Consider the following 16138-nt stretch of genomic DNA (forward strand, 5'->3'; position numbering starts at 1 on the left):
ACCAGAGGAGGCATTCATCCAGGAGTAAAATTTATCCCATAAAAATAGTGGTTTCTTTAGGGATGCTTCTGGAACTATCAACAGTTATCTCACAAACAGTTCAGAAAATGATTCCATAGTTTATAATTTGTCTTTTCAAGTGTACGTCCTAAGAGCCCAATTCTGGTAATTACATTTTCAAAACCCAGAGAGATGTAAGTAGAATTGTGACTTATGTCACAAAAGTGATAATAACCAGTGATCAAGTTTAATCTGATTCCAGATTTTCTAATAGTGTTAATGGCATTACAGTGTTTGGCTTCAAGAAATGATGTAAACAATGCATTTTTAAAAAGTCAACGTTTTTATGGTCTCATTTCATATCTGTCAACTCAGGTTATTCAAGACATCCATCACTGTATACTGAACATTGGTCCATTTATTTGATTTTGCTTAGATCCACGTGCTTCTATTAAAACCTGTGCTGAGTTAGATTCTTGAATTATGACAGTGAATTTCTTAACATTCACACGTGTGGCAAACAGAATTATTTTGGTATTTACGAATTCATTTCTTTTGTAATCTTACAGGTAATTCAGGCTGCCAAACGCAAGCTTGGTGAGACTTTATAAAGGCAGGGAAAGATGAACTATTTAATATCATTAATTATTCCTGTTTTGTTCACAGTGATAATCTGTCTTAAGACACCTCAAGACATGCCCTGAGTTTGGACTCTGCTATCTCCTTAAACGCTCCAATATTAGCAGATATGCAAGAACTCAGGAAGACAACTGTTGATAAAGTATCAGCTGGTATTCAAAAAGATGTAAGGCCCATATGTATCTGAACATAATCACATCCTTCATCTCACCCTGCAGTAAAAGAAGGAGTGCTCCTTTTGCATGCACTCACCTGAGGATGTGCTGTCTATATTCCTCTTTAAGGGTTGTGCCATGCTTACACTGTATATGTGCACTCCCCCTCCCAAGCCTGGTATAGAGTGCCAGATGCTCTCCCCTTCCTTCTTTCAAACCTCAGCTTGGATATCACTTCTTCTGGGAAACCCTCTTTGACCATGCTAAGATGGGGCAGGGGTCAGGGCTGCCACATTGCACAGCTGCAGGGGACATCATTGGCATTGTGTTTCGAGTGAATCCTGACCACTCCTGGAGTTAGGCCATGGAGCAGCCCTCCCACAGGCCCTTATTCTCTATCTTGGTAGCCCTCTGGGTTTACTTCTTCAAGGGACTTCACTGCTAGATTGTAATTGCCTGTTTCCTTGTCTACCTCTCCTCAAGGGCAGGGTCTATATCATAGAACACGGAACTTGACGCAGATGGTGTGCTCAGTAAAAGCTCCTAAAGGACTGAACATGTTGTTGAGTTGGGTGGCCCTGGGTCCAGCATTTCCTGAGGGGCAGCCCTGATCAGCCAGTTGCTGTGGTCTTGTTTTGGAAGAGGGGCACTACTAAACCCATATAGATGGCTTCCCGTTTCTTGTTGCTTATGAATATCACCTACTGCCAGGCCCCAGGGCCTCGTGTACTTTCTCAGGGAAGGGGACCACACTGGGAGCTAGAATGGGAGAGAGAGGGGCTGAATAAATCCAGGAGTCCCAGCCCTCCTACAGCCCCTTCTCTTTAATGAGAGAGACCTATAAGTCCTAAGTTCAATTTTTAGTGGCAGACAATTCTCTAATCAGGAAGGTCTGACTTAATATTTATTTATTTAATGAGCATATAAACATATATGGAAGTATCAAAAAATCATTGAAATCAAAAAAGTTGGTTCTGCTTTGTGGAAAACAAATCCTTCTGCTGTAGTACATTTTTCCATTAAAAAAAAAGTTGATTTTCAGAGTCCTGCCAACAACATTCTAAATGTAAGTGCTAGATTTGCAAATAGGCTTATATTCATATTTAGAGAATATGCATATTCAGAGACTTATTATTCAGGAAATATTTGGTTATCTTCAGACTAAGTAAAACTTATGGCTAAAAATAAGAGGGGTAACATATAAATAGTGGGGAAAGTTAGGGAGCATGAACAGCAGCCATGGCAAGAATAGAATTGAGAGGAAGAGGTAGAGAGAACTGCGTGTTATTTTCTGTTTTGGTTTTATGTCTTCACCACTACCTAAAATTCCATTCCATTCCATTCAATGTAACAAACATTAGCTGGGTGCCTGGCATGCAGAAGATCTGAAAATGCAATTTTTGCCCCCATTCTTAGAACTAGATGGGCAAGATATAATGGAATAAGGTTGCCTCTCCAACACCCTCTCCTCCACCATGATGAAGCCACTCTGTAGTTGTGGGGTTGGACATCAGTTCCATGGGTAGCACTGACTGGTGTAAACTTGTCAAGGTAGCCCTACTCCCTGCCGGTGATTGGTTCAGATACCCAGGCTCAAGCCTGGCATGGCATTCCTTAGGCCACAGTGGCTGGTTCAGGAATGGTGTGGGACTCCGTTTAGGCCAAGGAGATAAAAGGGAGTTTTCTGAGGATTCCAGGGAAAGTTTCTTGGCTACAAAAATAGAGAATAGACAGTAGAGTATTCTTCTTATAGTACCTATTGGGCAGGGATAGGAGGCCCTGAACCATTGCATCCTCTTGCTGTTTGTCTCGGCATAAACATCGTAAACACAAATCAGTAGAGTCAACAAAATCACAGAGAAATAGATCAAGAACTCTGATCCAACTTTGCTTGAACCTGCACTACTCCTTACCTCTTAGTTCTATGAGTCAGGAGATCTTTTTTCTCATTTAGGCGGTTTGAATTGGCTTTTCTCGTTCTAACTGATGCAAGTGGTAAGCACACTGGTACCTGCAATGCTTGTCAGAAGATGATACTTAATAGAAAGATTACCCAGGAAAACAAAGCAAGGTCTAACGGGCATGAGATCCTGAACCTAGGAGTAATAGAATGCAAATAATAAAAATATTATAAATTGAAAGTTAAACTAGGCCCACAAATATGAATTAATATCTAACAAAACAAATAGCAAACATTAAATAAGAGAAACCTAAGTTGGAAATGAATCATAGAATTTGAGAGTGAGACAAGATCTCAGAGCTTAGATAGGAAAACCCCTAGATTTCCTGTACAGAAATAGGTTCTGAGAGGTTAAGTAACTTGCTGAAAATCACACAGCTAAGTCAAGCAAGGCTGAGGACCCAGCTTTCTTGAATTCCAAATGGGGTTCTGTCTGCTGCATAACATAGTTTCCTCTCTGAAGATATAAAATGAAATAGGAAAATGGTATTTCTAAATGTCAGCATAGGAAGAAGAGTGAGGAAAAGACTGCATTTTTATTTAACGGGGATTTGGGAGGCTCATAATAGAAATTTTGGATGTTTTTGTTTTTAAATAAGACCGTGGCCTTTACTAAAAGGTTGAGCATATGCTACAGTGTGGAACCACCTGGGGTAGCACTGTTGCTAAGCGCCCCACCAAAAGCAAGGCAGGGCCGGTTCAACCCATGCTCACCTCAAACTTGTGACCTGTCTCCAGCTGTTAATTAGCTGGCTGTTGCTAAAGTTAGACTCTGTACATTCTTTACAAGATCAAAAGTCAGTCCATAAGGAGTCAAACCAATTCCACCTGGTGTCCACCCCAACACTGGCACTGTTTTTCTCTCTTTCTTCTTCTACATATTAAGTGAGGTAGGAAATTCCAATTGAATCACAATGCTAAAACAGCAATAAAACAGATCTCCAAGAACTGGATTCTGTCTCAGGTGTTCTATTTTAATTGCTCTAAGATCTCAAACACGTTGTTTTATCTCAGAGCCTTCATTTCTTTGTGAATTAAATAACAAATGCCCTGCCTCCCTTCAGGGTTGCTGTGAAGATCAAAAGAGCTAATGATTGTGAAAGTAGTAGGTGAATTCTACAGCCCTACGATCTAACTTCAGGCCCCTCAGTTTAAAGACAAAGGAGCCCCAAGCTACTGATGGATTTCCTTAGGTCGCCCAGTCTCTTCGTGACAGGTAGAACTACCCCTTCCTAAGAATGAGGAGTGACAACCTCCAGAACAGAGATTCATAATTACATTCAAAACAGCCACAAGATTTGCTAGATCTATTCAATAGCTGCCTTACAAAGCTATATGTGAATGTTGGATTCTATTCCCTTTTTTTCAGTGATGCCCCAAATGTAATAACACATTATATACAATGTCAAGAGAGATTGCTGTGAACAATCTAGCCCAATGACGTCCATTTCAAAAACAGTTTCCAGTGCTATTTTGCTTTCTGGCTAATGAAAAAAAAAATTCTCAAAGAACAAACAGGAATTTTAACAAAGGAAATGGAACTATTCCTTGTGAACTTGCATTAATATTATAGTCATTCAATAAATTATCCTGTTCTTTAGAGCTTTTATAAATTCTCTTTTACCCTGAATTTGAGAGCCCTGCAACTTGAATACTTGAGGGATTTGTTTACACTTAGAGTCTCCAGGGTTAACATTTTAAACAAGTGACATCTCTGCTTCACTAAAAAGGACTCTGAGATCTCACGGTCTATCATATTAACATTCTTTCTATACTTTATGTATTTGTCTGTTTGCGGCTTTCCACAGAGGGATTTGAAGCAGCTTATACAAATATAGGCTCTGCTTAAGAATAAAATAAACTGAAATGAGTTTGAGGAAAGAAAAAAAATATGGCTAAGAAAATATAGGCTGGGTGCAGTGGATCACGCCTGTAATCCCAGCACTTTGGGAGGCTGAGGCGGGAGAATTATTTGAGGCCAGGAGTTTGAGACCAGCCTGGACAACATAGTGAGACCTTGTCTCTAGAACAAACAACAAATTAAAATTAGTTGGGCATGGTAGCATGTGCATGTAGTCCCAGCTACTCAAGAGACTGAAATGGGAGGATGGCTTGAGCCCATGAGGCCACGGTTGCAGTGAACTATAGTCACACCACTGCACAGCAGCCTGGGAGACAGAGGGAGACCCTGTCTCAAAAAATAAATAAAAAAGAAAATACGATGGTTTGCTAGATAGATATATGTATATGCATATTTCAATATGTGTGTGTGTATACATATACATACATACCCTGTAGCCCAATTCACTTGCAAGCAGTGGAGGATTAAAAAAGACTGAGCCTCCTCACAGCCAGTGCAAAGACCAGTCATTGCTACCTGGTGATTGGCGTTTGGCTTATAGTCAGCAGCCTATGCTGGACTAGAGGGAAGGGGTGGAAAGCAAGCTTGACTTATAGCCAGAGCAGTGTATGCAGCCATATAGTGAATGCTTTCATTTGCACCCTTAACTCTGAATATTCACTTTTAAAACATCCATCCGTCATCCATCCAGTGAGCTCAGGAGAGTGGCTGCTTAACTTCTGGGGTGAGTAATTCATCTACAGATTCACCTACCCCAAGCAAAGTGGTTAATATCTAAATTCAAAGGCTGCATTTGCTCTACAGAAACCACTTGCAGAGTCGGCTGCCTTGGTAATGTATTGCCCTAGGCAACTGCTTGTTCTGACTCTGTTCTTTTCCCAGCTGGAGTCATTGTTCTGACTTATTTGTATGAATTAATGCTTCTTGGGTACCCAGAAACCTATTCCCAGAGCTCACTCATTAGTCAAGTTGTTTTTTTCACTAATCGATTATGTTCTCTTTAAACTAGCTAATCTAAAGAAAAGCAAGTTAACTAATTTGGAGAAGGGTATTTAAATCATTGTAACATAATGTTTTCGTGAAAAGTACTTCTGTGAATGAGAGTAAGGTTGTGTGTGTGGATGATCCAAGAGGTCCTGGAATTTGAAGACTGGGTCCTTAGCTTGTGTTCCCACATAGACATTTTCTTCCTTCCTTTCCTTCTTCCTTTCCTTCTTCCTTTCCTTCCTTTCCTTCCTTTTCTCTCTCTCTCTCTCTCTCTCTCTCTTTCTTTCTCTCTTTCTCTCTTTCTCTTTCTTTCTCTCTCTCTCTCTCTTTCTTTCTCTCTTTCTCTCTTTCTTTCTTTGAAACAAAGTCTTGCTCTGTCACCCAGCCTGGAGTGCTGTGGCGAGATCTCGACTTACTGCAGCATCCACCTCCCACACTCAAGCTATCCTACTACCTCAGTCCCAAGTAGCTGGGACTACAGGTGTGCACCACCACGCCGGGATAATTTTTTTTTAAATTTTTTATAGAGATGAAGTCCCACTATGTTGCTCAGGCTGGTCTTGAATTCCTGGGCACAAGCAATTCTCCTGCCTCGACCTTCCAAAGTGCCGGGATTACAGGTGTGAGCCACCATACCCAGGCCTCACCTGGACTTTCTTTCCTCTTCACATGTTCTTCTTTGACAGCCGTGTCACATAAACAACTTCTGTCCTTGTTGAAAGAAGAAACTGTGAAATGCCAGGACAATAGGTGTGCAGGGGGTAGTGAGCTTGACATACATGAAATAGTCAAAGAATGGGCAGGACCAGCGGGCAGCTTGATTCGGCAGTGTGTATAATCATTGCTTTGTGATAATTTTTATAGTCACCATCTGCTTACTAATAATGTTTTTAAAACAGGACCTTAATTCAACCTCTACAGATTGCTTGTGTTAAATTATTTGGTCTATCTCACAACTGGTGAGAGCTTTTCAAAGAAAATTTTTTAATTCATTTATACAGAGTTGAATGTTTAAATTAGATGAACATATCATCACTTTTATTTTAGTCACAGTTTTCTTCTCTTGTTTTGATGTGCTGTTTGACTTTTTGCCTTGCCAACCCGGATTCAGCTGTCTTCAAAGTATCTTCAGCTATCATTTAAAAAATCAGCTTTCTTTTCTTTAGATAATTCTGCAACGTGGAGAATTAAAACAATATTGTCTAGTTGTGCTGTTGACTCTTGTGCAATCTTCAGGAAGCTAAATCATTTTCATGTGGCTGCTTAGGTTTCAGAGCAAGGTTCCCATAAGCATATGCTCTTTTTGGGGAATGATGATAATTCCGTCTGTTTTTCTTTCCTATTCTTCGTGATATAGAAAATATAAGCTGTATGGAGGATATAAATTACTAGGAGTCTATATGCCTTTAAAAATGCATCTCCTAGTCAAAAGATTTGTATTATTTTTGTTGAACAGTACAGCTTAGGAAAATAAACTATAAATCTATAAAACTGATATCTATCAAAATATTTTCTACGGGTTCTAATTTTTTCTTGTCCATCTGTTGCCACAAACTTACTAATGAGAAATAGCAATTATTATGAAAACACAAAAACCAAAGAGTGATTCCTTCCAGTTTTGGAATAGGTTATATTATTTTGTATGTCTTCATCTGAGGATGTAAAATATCAGTGGAAACCTCAGTGACTCTGTGAAGTAGATAATTTTATATTGTTTTACAGATAAAGATAATGACATATTAAGAGGTTAATTAAGTCCTGGAATCATATCGTCACACCCAAAGGTGGATTTTAAAGTTCAAATTCAAGGATCAGAAGTACAATTTGCCACCAAACCACTTCAATAGGAATTTCCAGATTCTGACACCAAGGCTACATTTGACGTAAGGATCTGAAGGTTGACTGGCCAAAATTTTTCTCCATCTCTCCTGTCTTCCCTCCATTTAATCAAATACATTGTAGAATGAAAAATAGGTTTTGTAGCTGTCTTGCTCTCCCAAAAGTTTCATCTGTAAAACAGAGATTATAATACTAATACTTATCTCAGAGAGTCATTTTGAGGAGGAAATAATAACAGGTAAAGAATTTATTATACACCCAGGAACTTAGTAAGTACTGGAGAGTCAGCTCTCCATATCCCCAAGTCTTCATCCAAGGACTCATCCAACCTCTAGTAGAAAACATTCAAAAAAATACAAATAAAAAACAATGCAATATAACCCTATTTACATTGTAATAGGTATTATAAGATTACTTATAATTTAGAGATGATTTAAAGTATATGGGAAGATGTGCATAGGTTTATATGCAAACACTATGCCATTTTATAAAAGGAACTTTAATATCTTGGATTTTGGTATCCATGAGGGGGTCCTGGAACCAATCCCCATGGATACTAAGAGATCACTAGAAATGTTAACTATTATTATCATGATGATCAGCAAATGAAAGAATGAAATGAAGGGCGTGTAAACTTCTTACCTGCTGTAGGTTAAAAGAATGCTTGCTGGCTGGTGGGTGTGGGGATGCACCCTTATAGTACCAGCTACTCAGGAGGCTAAGGTAGGAGAATTGCTTGAGCCCAGAAATGTGAGGCCAGACTGGACAACATAGTGAGAAAGTGTCTACTGTTGTTTTCAAAAGACTGGAAGGAAGAGAATACTCTTCTGTGGACATACAAACCTTGGAGCAGAAATTCTATCAATACTATTATTATTATCTGCCTACCTATTACCTAGCCAATATCTGTATATCAATTATCTATTATTATCTATTTTCTATCTGTTATTTATTATTATTGCCTATTACCCTATTATCCAAGAATAAAGTTTTTATCCTGTAATTGTCCCATTTACCCATGGCCAATTGACGAGGACCAAAGACTTTATCACAGGGACACCAGAAAAAACATTGAAGTGGTAGCCAGCGACCACTTAAGAAATTGCCAATATTTGATGTCATTTTAACTAAATAAGCAGCAATTTCATATGATTCAGCCTAGTAGACCTTGAATCCAGATACACCCAGGCAAAGGATTCAAAACCAAAGCAGACAGTCTATTTCTACCGTTTCTTCTCACTTACTTCCAAAATGTGAAACAACCATAGAGTAAAAAACAACAGAATAGGAAATAGTGATTAACCAGAGCTGTTGGAAGTTTAGAAAGTATTGATATAATTAATCCAATACAATTTCAGTTTGTTGCTTTTCCATTTTCAAAAACCATTTTAGATGTAGGAAATGACATTTTCTAAATATAAGTAAATATCACATTATTTTTTTAAAAAAAATTATAGCTAGCTATTTCTCTCATGAAAGCCCATTCTCTCTCTCTCTGTTTTTAAGACAGGGTCTCACTCTGTCACCCAGGCTGGAGTGCAGTGGCCCGATCATAGCCTGGGCTCAAGAGATCCTCCCACCTCAGAGTTCCAAGTAGCTGGAACCACAAGCCCGGGCCACCACATCTGGCTATTTTTTCTTTTTAATTTGTTGTAGAGACAGGATCTCACTAGGTTGCTCAGCCTGGTCCATTGTCTCTAAATGGGATACAGATATTTTACCAGTTTATCGTAGATCAGCTTTACTTTTACGGGACAAGGTTATTTTTAAATAAAATTCTCTACTGCTTTAGACTATATATTCTTGTTATGTGTTAAATATCTCTATTTTTGAAGAGAATTTTAACAAGATATTTTTATACCTTCCTTCTCGCTGTTTTCTGCTTCCTTAATTGGTCACCTAGCTAATGGAGCTTTCTATTTGAAACATTGCAGCTTCCCTGTCAAGGGGACGGAGTCAACATGCTGTAATTATAGCTGTCTTCGAGGGTTGGATTATTATTCTGTCGATCTGACGTTCATATAAACAGAGCAGCTACCCATTGTAGTGTATGTGCACTGCTCACCCAAACAGAGTAAACTCAGCCTGCTAACGACATGACGTGCCCTCCAACACACAATTATATTTCACGGCAGTTCAGAGGTTTTCCGATGTAACATCTGTAATACAATTTTCCCTGCCAAAGTTTTACAAATCGCACATTCTGGCAAATGATCAACGATACCGAGTCAGCACTATTATTCATAGCTGGATCTCCTCAGGAAAATAGGTTGGAATATTAACCTGAAGTTTTCTGAAAAGCTCCCATGGTACCTTTGCTGAAGAGATGTTAAACCTAACAGCTCCTGATATGGAACCAGCGGTTTGAACTGTAACTCAGTTAGATAAGTTAATAGGGGAAGGCTATGATGTCATGATGCAGGAAATGACTAAATTTTTTTTTTTTTTTTTTGAGATGGAGTCTTGCTCTGTCACCAGGCTGGAGTGCAGTGGCACCATCTTGGCTCACTTCAACCTCCAACTCCCTGGTTCAAGCGATTCTCCTGCCTCAACCTCCCAAGTAGCTGGGATTACAGGCATAGTGCCACCATGCCCAGCTAGTTTTCGTATTTACAGTAGAGATGGGGTTTCACCATGTTGGCCAGGATGGTCTTGATCTCCTGACCTTGTGATCTGCCCGCCTCCCAGAGTGCTGGGATTATAGGCGTGAGCCACCGCGAAATGACTGAACATTACTTTGCAGTATTCCTGGAGTTAGGGAGGTGATATGGATGGCATTGTGAGGGCACCGATGGTAACCCAGGTCAGTGAGACTTTAAAGGGACCATTACTTTCTCCTTCTTTCTAGAGTTTCAGGCATTAAAAATGTTAACGTGTGGCTGGGCATGGTGGCTCATGCCTGTTATACCAGAACTTTGGGAGGCCAAGGCAGGAGGATCACTTGAGCCTACAAGTTCAAGACAAAGCCTGGGCATCGTGATGAAACCCTGTCTCTACAAAAAAATACAAAAATGATCCAGGAGTGGTGGCATGCACCCCTGTAGTCCCAGCTGAGAGGCGGGAAGATCCCTTGAGCCCAGAAAGTTGAGCTACGGTGAGCCATGGTGCTGCCACTGCACTCCAGCCTGGGTGACAGAGCCAGACCCTGTCTCAAATAATAAAATAAAATAAAATCAAGTATTATCTTGTTCAAGATCCTGTCTCACAGCAGTCATTGATGAGACAAATGAAACATTTTGGGACACCTTAAAAAAAATCCCATCAGTGTGGCAGAACTAGTTTTATTATCCCACTTCCTGAAAAGCCATGAGACCTCATCAGCCATGGAAGAATCTATGTAAAGCTGAAAGAATTTGGCCCTTTAATGATGCACAAAGATGTGTGCATGGATTTTGCAAGTTCCTACTTTCACCTTTATAAATGCTGGGTTCCATCCATGTTTTAATTGATTGGAGTTTTAAACAAAATAAATACAGATACCACAGTATGTAATTTCAGAGACTTTTTTAAGTACAAAAATGTACTTGGGCCCCAAAATGTGTTAGGGCTATGTGCTGCAATTGATCTTTCACAGTATGAGAAATCCAGGCCCCAGCTGACCTGGGAGTTAAGAATGAGTTTTTTACATTTTTAAAGGGTTGTAGAAAAGGAAGAAGAATCGGCAGAGACCGTTTGTGGCTAGCAAAGCCTAAAATATTTCCTACTCGATCCTTTGCAAAAAAAGTTTGCCCACTCCTGTAGTCAGCAGCTCCCCTACTGTGCACAGTCTGTGTGCCATCTCATCTAGTAAAGGTGAGTAAAACCATCCCTGCCCCTAAGCAATTTACAATCTGCATCTAAGGGGCAAGAGCCTAGTAAGCAAAAGGCGAAAGAAGATGGCGCCAGATAAGGGCTTCAAAGGAAGAGAGACCAGGCTTGGTGGGGAAATAGGGAGTGGCTTCTTAGCAGGTTTTCTTTAGATGAACTTTGAAGATAAAAAGAGATTTTGATGAATAAGAGTGGGTGAGATGGAGAGGGGTCAGCACTATGTCCTGGAACCAGTGAGGGATTCCATTTCAGAAGCACCTGGGGAGGCTAGAGAGTAGATTCCAAGACTGGAAAGCGAGGAAAGGGTCCTAGCCTGGAGGCCATCATGAGGAGTGTATACAGAGGGAGAGGAGAGATTCCCGCACTTAGAGGCCAAAAGGACAACAGTTTGCATTTTACTTTGGTGTTGGAAAGAACCGTAGTCTCATATGGTTACCCGGAAGTGTTTTATGATAATCAGTGAAAAATGAGGAAAACAGTCTCTCTCAGGCTGAGCACCTAGGAAATGAGTGGCTCTTGGCTGTAAGCCAATGAACAACATTAATATATGCAGTTACCAAGTCACCATTAACACATAAAGCACTGCAGGGTTTCCATCTATTCATCAGAATTCTTGAAAGTCCTATTTTAAGGCAGTTCAAACAGAGGCGAGGCAGCTGAACTTGGTGAGGCTGCCAGGAACACTGAGTTCTGCCTCTGAATTTGCCCCTGACTCAGTGCCTGACCTTCGGCAAGAACTCAACGTCTCACTATCTCAGTTTCCTCAGCCATAAAATGGGGATAACAGACCTTAGCCACCTCATAGGAGTGTCATAAATGTCTACAAAAACCTTTCAAGGTAAGTGCTCCTGGAAACGGACAAGATGGGGAGGGTTCTTTTTCAATCATCTAGGGGGGAAAATGAGGTTGTCAAAATTAAAATAGGAGACTACTTTGTAAAACAGAAATGATTGTGGACGAACGATGCAAAGACTACAGGTGAGTAAAGGTACCCATAGTCTACTAGTCAAAATCTGTCTGCTCAACCTTCTGGGCTCAAGGGATCTTCCCACCTCTCAGCTGGGACTACAGGGGTGCATGCCACCACTCCTGGATAATTTTTGTACTTTTTGTAGAGACAGGGTTTCACCATGGTGCCCAGGCTTTGCCTTGAACTCCTAAGCTCAAGTGATCCTCCTGCCTTGGCCTCCCAAAAAATCTCTGTCAAAATTCTAAATTAATGTCAGGATATCTTCTTTGTTATTTAAGGATGGAAGAGAATATTCAAAATCAGACAGGACCACCTTAGAGAATGTGGTCTCACATATCTGTTCTATCTGCATTTTCAAAGCTTGGAATATTCTGCTCAATTCTCCTGGGTATTATTCAGTTATAAAGGCGCAGAGGGAAGCATCTCTCCTTCTGTGCTTTCTTTACTCTGTAGATTTTCCTAATCTGTCCTAGAGAGGGACTGTGGCAGGGTCTGCAGACACAAGGACTGCCTTGTAGCCAGCCATCTTTGTATCACCTGTGCCATTGGCCGTTGGTGGCCGAGGAAGACACTAAAGTCTCTCAAGAAAGCTGAAGACCCAACCCCGAGATGTGGCCACACTGCACCTGGAGCAGACAACTGGGCTAGAAGACAAGTTCTGCTCTGCTCTGGAAAGTGTGAGTGGTAAAATATTTCTTAGGATCCTACTGAGAACACTTGCCATTTTAACCTTCTCTTTCTCTCTCTCCTTTTCTTTCTTAAATAAATTTTTACCTTACAGTTGTCCAGAGAGGAAAGATAGGCCAAAATAGTTCAATATGTTGTCTTACTGGGAGGACAACAACTTAAGCCACAAAGCCCTGAGTTTGACCCTAGAACTCTGTGGCTACTGATGACTCATCTTGAAAATTATCAGATTGAATCTTCTCTACTGGTTTGATAACAACTGATGAGTGGAAAAAGAACACCAATCAGATGCGCATGCTTAATAAGCAGCCTCCTTATCCCCCTCTGCAAATTTGTTCTTTGGATCATCTACACTTCCCTGTATGTTGAAGAAGATATGTTATCCATGCAATCCTTGTGGAGTGCTTGATTAAAAAGTGGATAAACGGTCTTCAGGCCCTTGAAGTCTGGTGACTGTGTGAAGAGGGGAATGAGGCAGAAGTAGCAGTCAGTGGTGGCTGAAGCAGGAGAAAGTACTTGCTAAAGAAATCTTGATTGTTCTGTGGCTTTTCTGTGCAATTGGGTGGCTAAGTAGGAAAGCCATTGGAACTTCACTATATCAATTCTGCTTTTCTTGTTTTTTGGAACTCTAAGTCACCAAGGCTCCCTGCCACCCTATCCATCTATAACTTTTCATCACTTTTTCCTCAAAGTAAGAAGTGTGTCCCAGAAAATGTGCCTTTGTGACTCAGCAACATTTCAAATCCATCTGAGCCTTCCCAGCGTTCCAAAAGAAATACTGATTTGAATTCAGCTGCTTAAAAAACCATTCTCTAAGCAGACAGCTTGAAACTTCCTTACAGCAATAGTTTAGGCTCTGGAGGGGAAATCGGTTTGTTTTCAATTGTTTTAATTTTTCAGTTAATTCATTCACTACCTGATTATATATGATCTTTTGAGCCCAATACTCTGCTAAATTAACCTTAACTTTCTCTCTCTCTCTCTCTCTCTCTTTCTCTCTTTCTTTTTAAGAGAACCTTGCTCTGCTGCCCAGGCTGGAATGCAGTGGCACAATCTCAGCTCACTGCAAACTCTGCCTCCAAAGTTCAAGCAATTCTCCTGCCTTAGCCTTCCAAGTAGCTGGAATTACAGGCACCCGCCACCATGCCCGGTTAATTTTTGTATTTTTAGTTAAGATGAAGTTTCACCCTCTTGGTCAAGCTGGTCTCGAACTCCTGACCTCAACCTTGGCCTCTCAAAGTGCTGAGATTACAAGCATGAGCCACCATGCCTGGCCTTACCTCGATTTTTTTTTTGAGACAGAGTCTCACTCTGTTGCTCAGGCTGGAGTATAGTGGCTCAATCTTGGCTCACTGCAACCTCCATCTCCCGAGTTCAAGAGATTCTCCTGCCTCAGCCTCCCAAGTAGCTGGGACTACAGGTGTGGGCCACCACGCCTAGCTAATTTTTTGTATTTTTACTAGAGAGGGGTTTCACCATGTTGGGCAGGCTGGTCTTGAACTCCTGATCTCAGGTGATCCACCCACCTCGGCATCCCAAAATGCTGGGATTACAGGCGTGAGCCACCACGCCCGGCCCTACCTTTGATTTTTAAGTCAAGAGGGAACAAGTCCACATTTCTATTCAGTTAAACTATATACCTTTGGACGTTGAATCACTTTTAGAACCACAGTAAAAATCATGTATGAATGACCCACAATTTCACTCCAACAGGAAGGTGTGTATATGTGCACAAAAACATTAAATTGTTCACATCAGCGCTATTCATAATAGTCAAAAACTGGAAACAACTCAAACATCCATCAACCGTAGAATAGATAAATAAATCATGATATATTCATACCATGGAACATGACAGTGAGAATAAATGCTACACACAACAGATATGAATTTCACAAACAGAATGCTGAGCAACAGAAGCCAGACACAGAAGGATATACATTTATGAATCCATTTGTATGAAGTTCATAAACAGACAAAATTAGTCAGTGGAGATCATTCTCATAGAAGTCTGAAGAGTGGTTGTCTTTAGGGAGGGGAATGTAGTGACTGAAGTGGGTATAAGGGGTTTCTGGGGTTTGGTGATGTCACACAAGCATATTCACTCCGAAAATTCATTGAGCTGTGCAGTAATGATTTTTCAAACTTTTATATATGTATGATATGCTTCAATAAAGCTTTGCTTAAAAACATGCATAGTCATTGCTATGGTGTGAATGTTTGTGTCCCCCCATTCACCAAATTCATATGTTGAAATCCTAACCCCCAAGGTGATGACATTAGGAGTTGAGGCATTTGGCGATGATTAGGTAATGAAGGTGGAGCGCTCATGAATGGGATTCATGCCCTTATGAAAGAGGCCAGGGGAGCTGGTTCACCCCTTCCGTCATGTGAGGACACAGTGAAAAGATGGCCATCTATGAACCGGTAAATGGGTTCTCACCAGAGACAGAATCCGCCAGCACCTCGATCTTGGACAGCTCAGCCTCCAGCAGAGTAAGAAAATTAAATTCTATGTATAAGCCACACAGTTTATGGTATTTTACTATAGCAGCCCAAATGGACTAAGAGAGTCATTATTAGCAGGTATAGTTTAGTGTTACCACTCATCATCAGAATGAAAGTGATCAAATATTGTGTGAATGCTTATAAGGTGCAAATGACAGGAGACCTAACTCAAAATGATCGAAGGGATTGGAAAACTTTTCCTTTAAAGGAATAAATAGTAAACATTGTAGTTTCTGCAGGCCATGTGGCCCCTTGTCTTTACTACTCTGTGTTGTTGCATGAAAGCACCCATAAACAATGTGTAAACAAATGAACATGCCAGGGATCCAATAAAACTTTACCTTTAAAAACAAGTGGTGAGCAGGATTTGTAGTTTGCTGACCTCTAGTTTAAACAATCACTGAATTTATTACACAAGTAACAAGAAGTTCCAGGCAATGTAAGCTTCAGGGTTAGTTGATTCAGCAGCTTCACATCTCAATCCAGGAGCTCAATTCATTCCATCTGCTTGCTCAACTTTGTGCAGGCTGTGTCCCCAGTCTTGGTCCCTCCCGGTCATAAGATGACCACAGTCCTCCACACATTTCTTCATGCAACAGTGTCCAAAGGCCACAAATGTCTCTTTCCTGTGTCCCCTTTCTAGGACCATGGAAAGCTTTCTCTCTTTCTTTCTTTCTTTCTTTCTTTCTTTCTTTCTTTCTTTCTTTCTTTCTTTCTTTCTTTCT

General features: G+C 40.5%; 1 long non-coding RNA gene across 1 annotated transcript; it reads left to right on the plus strand.

Moving 5' to 3' along the window:
* The first annotated feature begins 5213 nt into the window (after positions 1 to 5213).
* On the plus strand, positions 5214 to 13335 carry LOC105528638. The gene is made up of 3 exons (XR_001004386.1): positions 5214 to 5339; positions 11078 to 11233; positions 13000 to 13335. It is a non-coding gene; the product is annotated as an uncharacterized LOC105528638 (long non-coding RNA).
* The last annotated feature ends 2803 nt before the right edge of the window (positions 13336 to 16138 follow it).

This window comes from Mandrillus leucophaeus, unplaced genomic scaffold (genome assembly GCF_000951045.1).
Source record: "Mandrillus leucophaeus isolate KB7577 unplaced genomic scaffold, Mleu.le_1.0 Scaffold727, whole genome shotgun sequence".
Classification (NCBI taxonomy): Eukaryota; Metazoa; Chordata; class Mammalia; order Primates; family Cercopithecidae; genus Mandrillus; species Mandrillus leucophaeus.